Genomic DNA, 12,980 nt, shown 5'->3' on the forward strand with positions numbered 1-12,980 from the left:
AGTCAATGATGAAATCAAAGAGGAAATTAAAAACTACCTTGAGACAAATGACAATGAGAACACAACTATACAAAATCTATGGGATGCAGCAAAAGCATTCCTAAGAGAGAAGTTCACAGGCCTTCCTCAAAAAACAAGAAAAATCTTAAATAAACAACCTAAGCTACCATCTAAAAGAAGTAGAAAAAGAAGAACAAACAAAACCTAAGGTCAGCAGAAGGAAGGAAATACTAAAGATCAGAGAGGAAATAAATAAAAGATTAAAAAAACAATAGAAAAATAAATAAAAACAAGAGTTGGTTTTTTGAAGGGGTAAACAAAATCGACAAACCTCTGGCCAGGCTCACCAAGAAGAAAAGAGAGAGGACTCAAAAAAAACCCAAAATAATTAAAGAGAAGAAATAACAACCAATATCCTAGAAATACAAAAAACCATAAGAGAATACTATGAACAATAATATGCCAACAAATTGGACAAGCTAGAAGTGGACAAGTTTCTAGAAACATACAGTTCACCAAAACTGAATCAAGAAGAAATAGATAATTTGAACAGACCAATCACTAGAAGTGAAATAGCATCTGTAATAATAATAATAAAAAAAAAAACTCCCTGCAAACAAAAGTCCAGGACTGGATGGCTTCACTGAGGAATTCTACCAAACATACAAAGAAGAACTTACACTGATCCTTCACAAACTCTTCCAAAAGATTGAAGAGGAGGGAACACTCCCAAGGTCATTCTATGAAACCACCATCACCCTGATACCAAAACAAGACAAAGACACTACCAAAAAAGAAAATTACAGACCAATATCTTTGATGAATATAAATGCAAAAATTCTCAACAAAATATTAGCAAACCAAATCTAACAACACATAAAAAAAGATCATACACCATGATCAAGTTGGATTCATCCCAGGGTCACAAAGATGGTTCAACATATGCAAATCAATCAGTGTGATACACCACATCACCAAAAGAAAGGACAAAAACCACATGATCATCTCAATAGATGCAGAAAAAGCATCTGATAAAATTCAACATCCATTCATGGTAAAATCTCTTACCAAAGTGGGTATAGAGGGACCATATCTCAACATAATAAAGGTTATTTATGACAAACCCACAGCCAACATAATGCTCAATAGTGAAATGCTGAAAGCTTTCCTGCTAAAATCTGAACAAGACAAGGATGCCCACCCTCACCACTTCTATTCAACATAGTATTGGAAGTGCTAGCCACAGCAATCAGGCAAGAAAAAGAAATAAAACGTATCCATATTGGAAGAGAAGAGGTAAAATTGTCATTATACTCAGCTGGCATGATACTAAATGTAGAAAACCCTAAAGAATCCACACAAAAACTACTAGAACTAATAAACGAATTCAGCAAGGTAGTAGGATACAAGATTAACATACAGTAATCTGTTGCATTTCTTTACACCAACAATGAAATATCAGAAAGGGAAAGTAAAAAAAAAAAATCCCTTTTAAAATTGCATCCCCCCAAAAATAAAATAAAATACTTAGGAATAAACCTGACCGAAGAGATGAAAGACTTCTACGCTGAGAATTATAAAACATTGTTAAAGGAAATTGAAGATTATTTAAAGAAATGGAAAGATATCCCATGGTCTTGGATTGGAAGAATTAATATTGTTAAAGTAGCCATACTACACAAAGAAATCTACAGATTTAATGGGATCCCTCTCAAATTACCTATGACATTTTTTCACAGAACTAGAACAAATAATCCTAAAAGTTATATGGAACCACAAAAGACCCAGAATTGCCAAAGCAATCCTGAGGAAAACAAACAAAGCTGGAGGTATAACCCTACCAGACTCCAGATAATATTACAAAGGTACAGTAATCAAAACAGCATGGTATTGGCACAAAAACAGACATATAGATCAATGGAACAGAATACAGAGCCCAGAAATAAACTTACATTCAATTAATACTTACAGTCAATTAATCGTTGACAAAGGAGGCAAGAATATACAATGGAGAAAAGACAGTCTCTTTGGCAAGTGGTGTTGGGAAAGCTGGACAGATGCATGTAAATCAACAAAGTTAGAACACTGTCTCACACCATACACTAAAATAAACTCAAAATGGCTTAAAGACTTAAATATAAGACAATAAACTCCAAGAAGAAGACATAGGCAAAACATTCTCTGACATAAATTGTAGAAATGTTTTCTTAGGTCAGTCTCCCAAGGCAATAGAAATAAGAGCAAAATAAACAGATGGGACCTAATCAAACTTATAAACTTCTGTACAGCAAAGGAAACCATAAACAAAATGAAAAGACAGGCTATGGCCTGGGAGAAAATATTTGCAAATGATGTGACTGACAAGGGCTTAATTTCCAAAATACACAAACAGTTCATACAACTCAGTAACAAAAAACCCAAATGACACAATCAAAAAATGGGCAGAAGACCTAAATAGACATTTCTCCAAAAAAGACATGCAGATGGCCAACAGGCACATGAAAAGATGCTCAATATCACTAATTATCAGAGAAACGCAAACCAAAACTTAAATGAAGTTGCACCTCACACCAGTCAGAATGGCCATCATCAAAAAATCCACAAATAATAAATGCTGGAGAGGGTGTGGAGAAAAGGGAACCCTCCTCCACTGTGAGAATGTAAATTGGTGCAACCACTATGTAAAACAGTATGGAGGTTCCTTAAAAAACTAAAACCAGAGTTGCCATATGATCCAGCAATCCCACTCCTGGGCATATGTCCAGAGAAAACTCTAATTCAAAAAAATACATGCACCCCAATGTTCAGAGCAGCACTATTTACAATAGCCAAGACATGAAAGCAACCTAAGTGTCCATTGAAAGACCAATGGATAAACAAGATGTGGTACATATATAAAATGGAATACTACTCAGCCATAAAAAAGAACAAAATAACGCCATTTGCAGCAACATGGATGGATATAGAGATTATCATGCTAAGTGAAGTAAGTCAGACAGAGAAAGACAAATACAATATGATATCATTTATATATAGAATCTAAAGTATGATACAAAGCAACTTATATACAAAACAGAAAAAGACTCACATAGAAAACAAACTTATGCTTACCAAAGGGCAAACAGGGGAGAGGGATCAATTAGGAGTGTGCTATTAGCAGATACAAACTACAATATATAAACTAGATAAATAACAAGGACCTACCATAGCACAGGGAACTATATTCAATATCTTGTAATAAACTGTAATGGAAAAGAATCTGGAAAAGAATATATGTGTGTGTGTGTGTGTGTGTGTGTGTGTATGTGTGTGTATAACTGAATCACTTTGCTGTACGCCAGAAACTAACACAGCATTGTAAATCAACTATACTTTAGTAAAAAATTAAATAAGTAAATAAAATATATCCCATGTTCCCTTGTGATTTATTATTTGACATTTGACCCGTGGGTACTTTATAAGTGTTCTATGTAATTTCCAAGTAGTTGTGGATTTCCCAAATTTTCTTCTGTTCTGGGTTTCTAATTTAATTCCATTTGGTGAACATACTTTGTATAATTTCAGTTCTTTTAAATTTATTGAGATTTGCTTCATGGCCTAGTGTATGATCTATCCTGAAGAATGTACCATGTGCACTTGAATATGTATACTGTATTCTGCTGTTGTTGGGTGGGGTGTTCTCTGGATATCAGGTCTAATTTGTTGATGATATTATTCTAGTCTCCTATATCCTTGCTGATTTTCTGTCTATCAGTTATTGAGAGGAGGATGTTGAAGTCTCTATTACTGTTGAATTGTCTATTTCATCCTTCAGTTCTGACAGTTTTTGTTTCATGTATTTAGAGTTGTTAGGTATATATTTCTTTTAATTATTATAGCTTCCTGATGGACTGACATTTTATTATAAAATTATTATTTATAAACTATTATATAATGTTCCTCTTTAGTAATTTTTCTTAAAGTTACTTTTTGTGATATTAGTGTAGCCACTGCAGTTCTCTTTTTGTTGCTGTGTACATGGTATATCTTTTTCTGTATCCTTTTACTTTCAACCTATTTGTGTCTTCATATCTAAAGTGTGTCTCTTGTAGAAAAAATGTAATTGAATTGTATTTTAAAATTCAGCCTGAGAATCTGCCTTCTGATTTATGTTTAATCCTTCTGCATTTGATATAATTATTGACATGACTGGATTTATCTTTGCCATTTTGCTACTTGTTTTTTTTTAATTTCAATTATTGTACTTTGAGGTATAAAATAAGCTACAAGGATATATTGCACAGCATGGTGAATATAGCCAATATTTTATAATAACTATAAATGGAGCATAACTTTTAAAAATTGTGAATTACTATATGGTGCACCTGTAACTTATATAATATTGTACAGCAACTGTACTTCAATAAACAAATTATTGTACTTTGCAACTTCTTTTTAAACATTTCTATCTTTATTTTTTGTCTGATGGCTAATTATCATGATATTTTCATTAATTATTTAAACAGTGTTTCCTTTAATTCTCTGTAAAAATATTTATAATAGCCGCCTTCAGGTTTTGTCCATCTTCTTGACCCATATAAATATGTTCTATTGACCACTTTTGTTCCTGTTTATGGGGTGTTCTTCCTTGTTTCTTTTTTGTGTTCTGTAAGATTTTGTTGAAACCTGGGCATTTTAGATAACATATTGTAGGCAATACGGATTCTCATTTCCCCTCTTGGAAGTTGTTACTGCTTTGTGTCTTTTTCTGTTTGTTTAGTAACTTGCCTGAACTATTTTTTTTGGGGGGGGGTCTGTCTCCTCTACAGTGTCTCTGCCCAGTTGTCTTCATTCTTGCTTTCATTTTTAAGCATGGCTTCCTAGGAGCTGTGACTGGATTATTACGTATAATGGTCAACCTGAATCTTTACACCTGCAATAGCATTCCCCTCCTCTAGGACATTTCCCAGGTCAGCACTGGGGACTCTTTAGCAATTGCACCACCACTATGTGCCAGAGACCATCCATGTTCCATCTACCAACCAGGATGGTGTCCGCTCCCTCTGCTGGACAGTGAGTGAGCCAGTCCTAAATCCTCATCTTATTGCCTATCTTCTCAGACCACTCTTGATATCATTTGTGCAAGTTCAGGTCCCAAAGAAGCAGGTGCCAAGACAGGATTAAACATGCAGAGGGTTATTAGGGAGACTGCCTGTAAGGGAAAACGTGAAGGTTGCCAGAGGAGGCTGGGAGAGCTGAAAGATCACAATGCAGGTTGACCCTTGCCAAGGTGATGGAGAAGGAAGGAAGAACGATTGAAAGAAACTTTAGACTCAATGCAGTTTTAAGGAAGTTTGGCAAGGCCAATGGTTGGAGGAGTGGGGTGGTCCTTGAACTAAAGTTGGCTGTCAGAGGAGTCCTGCATCTCCCAGGAACGGGCCTGCATTCTAATCCCTGCCTTGTTCAGTCACTGTCTAGGAGTAGCTTATGGAAAGCTTGGCTTCAGTGCAAATTCAGTGGTAGATTTCAGAGCACAGCAGCTGGGACGGTCAGTGAAATGTACTCAGTCAGAGTTCTGAGAGGCACAGTAAAGAGAAGAGATTTCATGGCTACCGCATTTATTCTTTATTTTCCTTTTAAAAATATCTTCTCCAACTTTTCATTTTTACTTATTCTCTTATTTTCAACACATCTTCTTTCTTTCTTTAAAATATTTTTATTGAAGCATAGGTGACTTACAATGTTGTGTTAGTTTCGGGTGTACAGCAAAGTGATTCAGTTATACATATACATATATAAATCTTTTTCAGAATTACTAGTCTTCTTTTGTATTTTATAATAAATATTTAAATAAAGTGTTACTAATTATTGAGTAGTAAAAGTGGAAACAAACTGGGTCAGAAAAAAGTGTGAAAGGATAAAGGTGTGAACAGTGGAATTTCAAAGATAAAGGTGTGAACAGTGGAATTTCAAGGGACTAATATATGCTGATTGTCAAAAAAGGATGTTGAAGTTTGAATTTTAAAATTGTTTTCCCACCGTCCTCAAAATTTATGAAGAATGTAGAAAAAATTTACCCTATGCTAGAAATAATATTTAAAATATTTTTTCTATAGGGTATGACAAGGCCCATCTACTTCAGTAAATACCCATTTTTTCTTTGTTTCTTGGGCCTTTCTGTGTATGACTTGAATCGTCAGAGGTAACCTGTGCAAGGCTCAGTTAATGTGTCTTAACAGTGCCCTTCACTACCTAATGTTTTGACTTCAGGTTTTCTTAAACAAGTAACCAGAAATCTTAGAACTCTTACAAAATCAGGTTTATATGATCATATATGTTGCATTCTTATTGCTATTGTATGCAGAATAATTTTATTACAGGCTTGCCTCTATGATAGGAGTCTTTTACTGGGGTGAATGTTTTCCCTATCATCCCCTGATGTTGTTTGCACAAGGATGCACATAAGTGGGCTTGGATCACGTTTCTTTATCAGATGGAGGCAGTTGGCATGAGTGGAAGAACTATCTGTGTTGTAACATCAGGAATAACACCACATCAATGTGCATGTTTATGGGAAATGTTTTGTCTAAGAAAACAGTTTGCTCACAGAACTCTGTCTTAGATACTTGGAATTTCTCTGCAAAATGAAGCAAGCAAATAAATAAGCTGTTTGTTCCCCAGCATAATTTGATGAAAACTGCTCCATTTCTGGAGGTGTGGCACTGGATATTAATCTTTATTATTTTTAACTGCATCAGATCCCACTTAGCATTGCTGTAGAAAATCAAATTATCATTGCTAACTTAGCTTTCATGTAAACTTGAATCTGACAAATTGAATGGGTAGATTTACTACTTGAAAGAACTTTTTTAGTACCTTCCCAGTTTCTGTGGACACATCTTTGTCCTCCCAGCTGTCTTCCTCCACTACTGATAATGTTTTTTTTTTAACATTTTGATAGAGCCATGTAAATTGAAGTCTTTCCTCAAGCTGCTCACGACAACTAGACATATTAATATGTATGAATTTAGGAATAAATTTTAACTGGGAACCATCATGTGTTAATCATGTGACCATTTTACCAAAAAGATGTATAGCCACCTGCATGAGTCTGTAAGTCACTTGTGGGTGTGGGTTAGTAGGAAAGGAGGATAGAAATGAACCTTTAAACCATTATAGTCAGTTCTCAAATTTATGTGCTGATAAGTAAGAGAGGAATGGCTCTGATAATCCCAAAGAGTGGATCATCTAACAGCTGTTTCTCTTTGATGTGGAAATGGATAATGGAAATTTTTATTTTTTCCTAACATACTGACCTTCTTAGTTCTGTTTATGTACTAAAAACTAATTTTTGACGTAGCCTATTTGTTCCAAGGTCCAGGAGTTGGAGGAGAGAAGACACTCCAGAAGCATGCTTGTTGATGGGAAGAATCTGGACTGTATTAAGCATTGTTAAAGATACTCAAGAAATTGGGTAAGCCACATATGGAAACTGTGAGAGAATACTGTAACTCAGCTCCTTAATTGAACACTGAATGATCAAGGGGATATTCTTTCAATTTAAATTTTAAAGAATTACTTTAAAACACTTTATATACGTTTTGGTATTTGTGTGCCCTTCTGAATAAATCGAATCAGTGCAGATTGAGATAACCCAGATATCTAAATAACCAAACTAGATAACCCCAAAATAAGCATTCCAGTTACTTTTTCTCTGAGTAACAAGTTTTAAAAATTTTATTTTCCACCTCATTTTGCCTACATTTGCTTATTTCAAATTGGTCCTAAAATGGCTACATGAAAAAATAACTACACTTACATGTCAATATCGTCCTTTTTTTCTACTTAATTGTAGTGGAATGAAAAAGTTTGTTCTTCTTCAAATTCTTTATGATGTGATGTATTTGAATACAGAATATGTGGGTTCTGTTCCGAGTTCCACCTTTTCCTGCTAGTAATACGATGATACATCACTTTGTCTAATACTAATTTCAACTTGATAATACCACTTGAAAGAGCTTGAGCCTGACCACAAGCTTGATATGTACAAACAGTGTGATCTACATTCAAAAAAACTTCTAATATTTTACAGGCTGGGCTGAGAAGAATAAGTATCTAGAGAAAAGAAGAAGGTGGTCATCCTTTTCTTTTCTTTTTTTTTTTTTAATTTATAAATTTATTTATTTTTGGCTGTGTTGGGTCTTTGTTGCTGCTTGTGGGCTTTCTCTAGTTGTGGCAAGCAGGAGCTACTCTTTTTTTTTTTTTGCGGTACACGGGCCTCTCACTGTTGTGGCCTCTCCCGTTGCAGAGCACAGGCTCCGGACGCTCAGGCTCAGCGGCCACGGCTCACGGGCCCAGCCGCTCCGCGGCACATGGGATCCTCCCAGACCGGGGCACGAACCCATGTCCCCCGCATCGGCAGGCGGACTCCTAACCACTGCGCCACCAGGGAAGCCCGGTCATCCTTTTCTGATCTGCACTGTTAAGACTTCAACTGGAATAGTATGCTCATTTCATGACACCACATTTTGGGTAAGTTGTTGGGAAGATGACCAGCATCTGGGACAGTGGCTTTCAAAACTTTTTTGATGACCCATGATAGGAAATATATTTTACATTACAACCCAATATGTGTGTGTGTGTGTGTGTGTGTGTGTGTCTGTGTGTTGTGTGTCTGTGTAATAGAAAAGTGTCATAAAACATTTAAAACATGTGACACAGTCTGATATTTCTATTCTAGGAAGTTGTATTATGTTCTGATTCATTTTTAAACAATTGGTATCATGAAGCAACTCAGGAGCACGTCCCCACATTTTGGAAAACGTTGATCTGAAATATTAATTTAACTATAATAATTTAATGATTCTTATCACCATCATTAGTTGACACTACATAACACCTTAGTTAATATGCAATTGCTCATCTAATGAGTAGTGTGTGCTGTTTGGTACAAACTTATATATTGCAAAAAACAGTCATTGTACCTATCAGAGAAATGCAGGTGGCTGGCTACATACACAATTAAAATTACTTTAGCAAGAGCTGGTCCATGTGGAATCACTGCTTAAAATGAAAAGGAAAGAAAAGAAATTCTCATGATAATTTTGTTTTAACTTTGCGTATCAGTGACATGTTTGTCAATCATATTGTTATTCCCATAGGGGAATAGAAAAGAAAATCAGATATACCTAAAGAAATCAGAAATGCTATTTTAAGCAAATAAAACAGAACTACGACTAGATTGCACAGTCTGTGTAAACAAATACAAATTAAATACCTACGGAACGCCTGGCTCCCTTATTTCATCTGCCTCCTGTGCTTAGTCAAAGCACCTCTCTCCTGTATTGTAGAGAATCTGAATTCCTGACTCGGTATGATACTTATAATCTATTTGGTTGAAAGAAGAGTGGCCATACTTTTCTGATTAAATGATGCATTTATTGTCTTAATTTGTGTGGTACTGTATCAAAGGGAATTGATTACAAGGCTATTTGTGATTGAGTTTTATAAATCCATATTCCCTATATTCCATTTGATGTCTCTTTTAGGTATAGCATATGTTATATCATCATCTCTCTGGATTTTCATCTCTTGGATAACACTCATTTTTCATTATACCTGGAATTTTAAAAAAACAGAGATTATTGTTGGTATAAATTGAATAAAAGAGCAACAAGTGATATCACCATATTACTCATTCATTCCTTAAATCTGACAACCTGAGTTTACTGTCCCTAGCCCCACACTTTACCTTCCCTCACTTTCTGTCCCTTCACAGGTACAGCATGGGGTGGCTTAGCCAACTAGAGCTGAAAAATGCCCCGAGGTTCATGGCACCAATAGAAAGGGAGAGTGGCCTGATGAAAATGTCACGGGCTGTGAAAAGCAACTATAGTAAAATGTTTAATTTTAGTATCTAGATGATGGGTGTGTTCAACGTACAATTCTTTCAATTTTTCTGTACATGTGAAAATTTTCATAATAAAATGTTAGTAAAAAAAAAAGAAAAGTGGTTTAGGTAAGATAGGGCCTGAGAATTGACCACGAAATGGTAATATGAAGGTAATCAGAGACGTTAGCAAGAGGAGTTTTGATGGAGTGGTGAGGATGCAAACCTGACTGGAATGAGTTTGAGAGACAAGGGGAGGAAAAGAACTGGAGACAGCGAGTTTGAGCAGCTCTTTTGAGGAACTGTTAAGGGATAGGAAATTTACTGTAAATGGGGCAGCAGTGGGGGGGTGCTGAGGGAAAGAGATGATGCCTGAAATGACACGTTTGTATGCTAATGGGAATGATCCAGCCTGAAAGAAGAATGACAGGAGGGATGTCCTTGAGTCGGCGTTGGGTAGACTTTTGTGCACAGGTGGAGGGGTTGGCCTTAACATGGATAGCTCATCTGTAGCAACAGGCAGGAAGGCAGAGAATATGATTACGGATGCAGGTATAAAGGGAGGAGTAGTGGTGGGAGCTGGTGGAAGTTCTCTTTTGACCATTTGTATTTTCTCAGTGAAAGAAGAACAAGACCATCACTGAGGTGTGAGGCTGTCGGAAAATGTCAGGGATTTGAGGGGACAGGAAAATATATGAGATAGTCTTCTAGGAGAATGGGAGAGTAAATGGACTAGGGAAATGGAATAGTATATTTTTTAGGAAACAAGTCCTAGAAGTTGAATTGCTGGGTCAAAAATTGTATGCGCATTCTTTTTTTTTTTTTGCGGTGCGTGGACCTCTCACTGTTGTGGCCTCTCCCGTTGTGGAGCACAGGCTCCGGACGCGCAGGCCCAGCGGCCATGGCTCACGGGCCCAGCCGCTCCGCGGCATGTGGGATCCTCCCGGACCGGGGCACGAACCGGTGTCCCCTGCATCAGCAGGAGGGCTCTCAACCACTGTGCCACCAGGGAAGCCCTGCGCATTCTTTTCTTTTGATAGATGTTGACAATTTACCTCTATAAAAGTTAAACCCATTTATACACCTACAAATGATATATGAGCTTTTCTGTTCACTTGCTCCTTTGCCAACACAGTATGCTATCAAACATCTTGATCTCTTTCAATATGATAGTCGAAAACCCATATTTTGGTGTACTTTTAATTTGTATATCTCCTCTTATGCATGGCGTAAGCATCTTTTCATATGATTAAAAGCTGACAGGAGAAAATTGGATTTTTCCAATTTACCTTAAGAGGTAAAAAATTCTACTTTCTGTCTCTGTGACTAAACCTACACTGAGACCCAGCTTAGGAGTAGAAAAGGTCTTAGAAGAGGTCTTAGGTTTTGTCCAAGCTCACAAGAAACAAGTGAGTCTTAGAATAAGGACCATAAGCCAGGACTTCTGATGTCCTGGCCAAGGCTCAAGTTCTGTGCTTGGTGCTTGGGGAAGACAAAAGTCTTGGGACAGACAAGTGATGAAATACTCATACGTGAGCTTTAGGGAGATGAATAAGCCCGTGTGTCTGTGCTGGATGAGGATGGGTGAGGAGCAGTGGATTGCTCATAGCAGGCATTTAGCAAATATGCAAAGGGAAAGAAAGAGGACACCTTCCAGTAGGCAACAACTCTGCAAGACGCAACAGTGGCCTTCCAGCTCATACAACTCTGAATTAAGTGGTCTCATAGGTTCCAGGAGAGAAAGCCAAGACAGAAGGAAAAACTCCCAGAAGTGTTACTCACAGGACTCCTGTGTATGACTGAGTAATCTATGTGCTGCACAAAGGGTCCTGGTGGGTGAGACTGGGCAGGAAGACCTGAAAATCAGCCTCAGTTCCGTTTGCTGTGCCATGAGCCCACAAGGCTATGCAAGCCCGGAGAGGGTTCACGTTTCTAATATGTCCAACAAGAGGGCGTGCTTCACCAATTTGTTAACGCAGAGGGGCATCGTTTCCCAATCCATCTGTTCTGAGGGGGGCGCCTTTGTCTAATTTGAATAAAAGGGCTGTGTAAGCTAGTGGTGGCCACATTGGTGCCCTCTGCAATCACGCAGCACAATGTTCCTGGAAATGGCTATGGGCCCTCAAGTTCCTGTGATGTCCCAAGAATTGTATGGAAGGACTGGAGGTAGGGCTCCCAGTTATAAGGCTGTAGAAGGAGATCAGAGGGAAGCGACTGAGTAGAGATAGGTTTAGGGAGATAAGAAAATAACTTGGAATTATACAAGGAGCCTAAAATGTGGTTTTTCTATAGCTAAAATGCTAAATGTTAATAAAATTAATGTAGTATACTCCACGTCCAGCAGAATAATTTACTGTATTTACAGAATTATGAGGAACTATTCACATCGAATGTTTGCACTCGTTAATATGGAACATGAAGAATAGATTCCATTTTGATACAGAAATTAGCATGGCCCCTGCCCAAGGATGATATGCAAACTTTTGAAGCATTCCATATTTTTAATCTTGTAATAACATATAATGGAATATAATCTTCAAAAAACTGAATCACTATACTGTACACTTGAAGCTCATACACTATTGTAAATCAACTATGCTTTAATTTAAAAAAAAAAGAATAGATTCCATTTGGTTTCTGGTCTGCCTTGTTGTAGTACAGGTTAGGAAACCTCATCAGAAGATAAGAAAGTCAGTGCCAGGGAGGGACTAAGACAAATGAAATTACATTATATATTATATATTTATATATAATTATATAAATATATACTATGTTATAAAGTATTATATTATATAGATATTATTCACTTTGTAAGAAATTTAATCGTTTTTGCATACCGCATGTCTCCAACAACTATTCACTTTCTGACTGTAGAGTTTCAGGTGTTGATTCCTGTCTTTTGAGATAAACAGAATTCCCACTAGCATTCGAACAATAAAAACCAAAGCACAGTAAAAGACAAGTAACTTTAAAGAAAGCTGTACACTTGCAAATTATATGTGTCTGGACTAATAGTCTTTACCACCAAAACACGTGCATCAAATTACAGTTAAAGTCATACAGCCATGTTCATATTATCTGTTTAGGAAGGAGGATTTTGTGTGTGCCAAGC

At 36.8% G+C, this 12,980-nt stretch overlaps 1 non-coding gene across 1 annotated transcript; it reads left to right on the forward strand.

Annotated features, from left to right (window-relative positions):
• The first annotated feature begins 12,268 nt into the window (after nt 1–12,268).
• On the forward strand, nt 12,269–12,371 carry LOC115846185 (U6 spliceosomal RNA). The gene has a single exon (XR_004036809.1). It is a non-coding gene; the product is annotated as a U6 spliceosomal RNA (small nuclear RNA).
• Nucleotides 12,372–12,980: the final 609 nt, after the last annotated feature.

Source organism: Globicephala melas, chromosome X, assembly GCF_963455315.2.
Source record: "Globicephala melas chromosome X, mGloMel1.2, whole genome shotgun sequence".
Lineage (NCBI taxonomy): Eukaryota > Metazoa > Chordata > Mammalia > Artiodactyla > Delphinidae > Globicephala > Globicephala melas.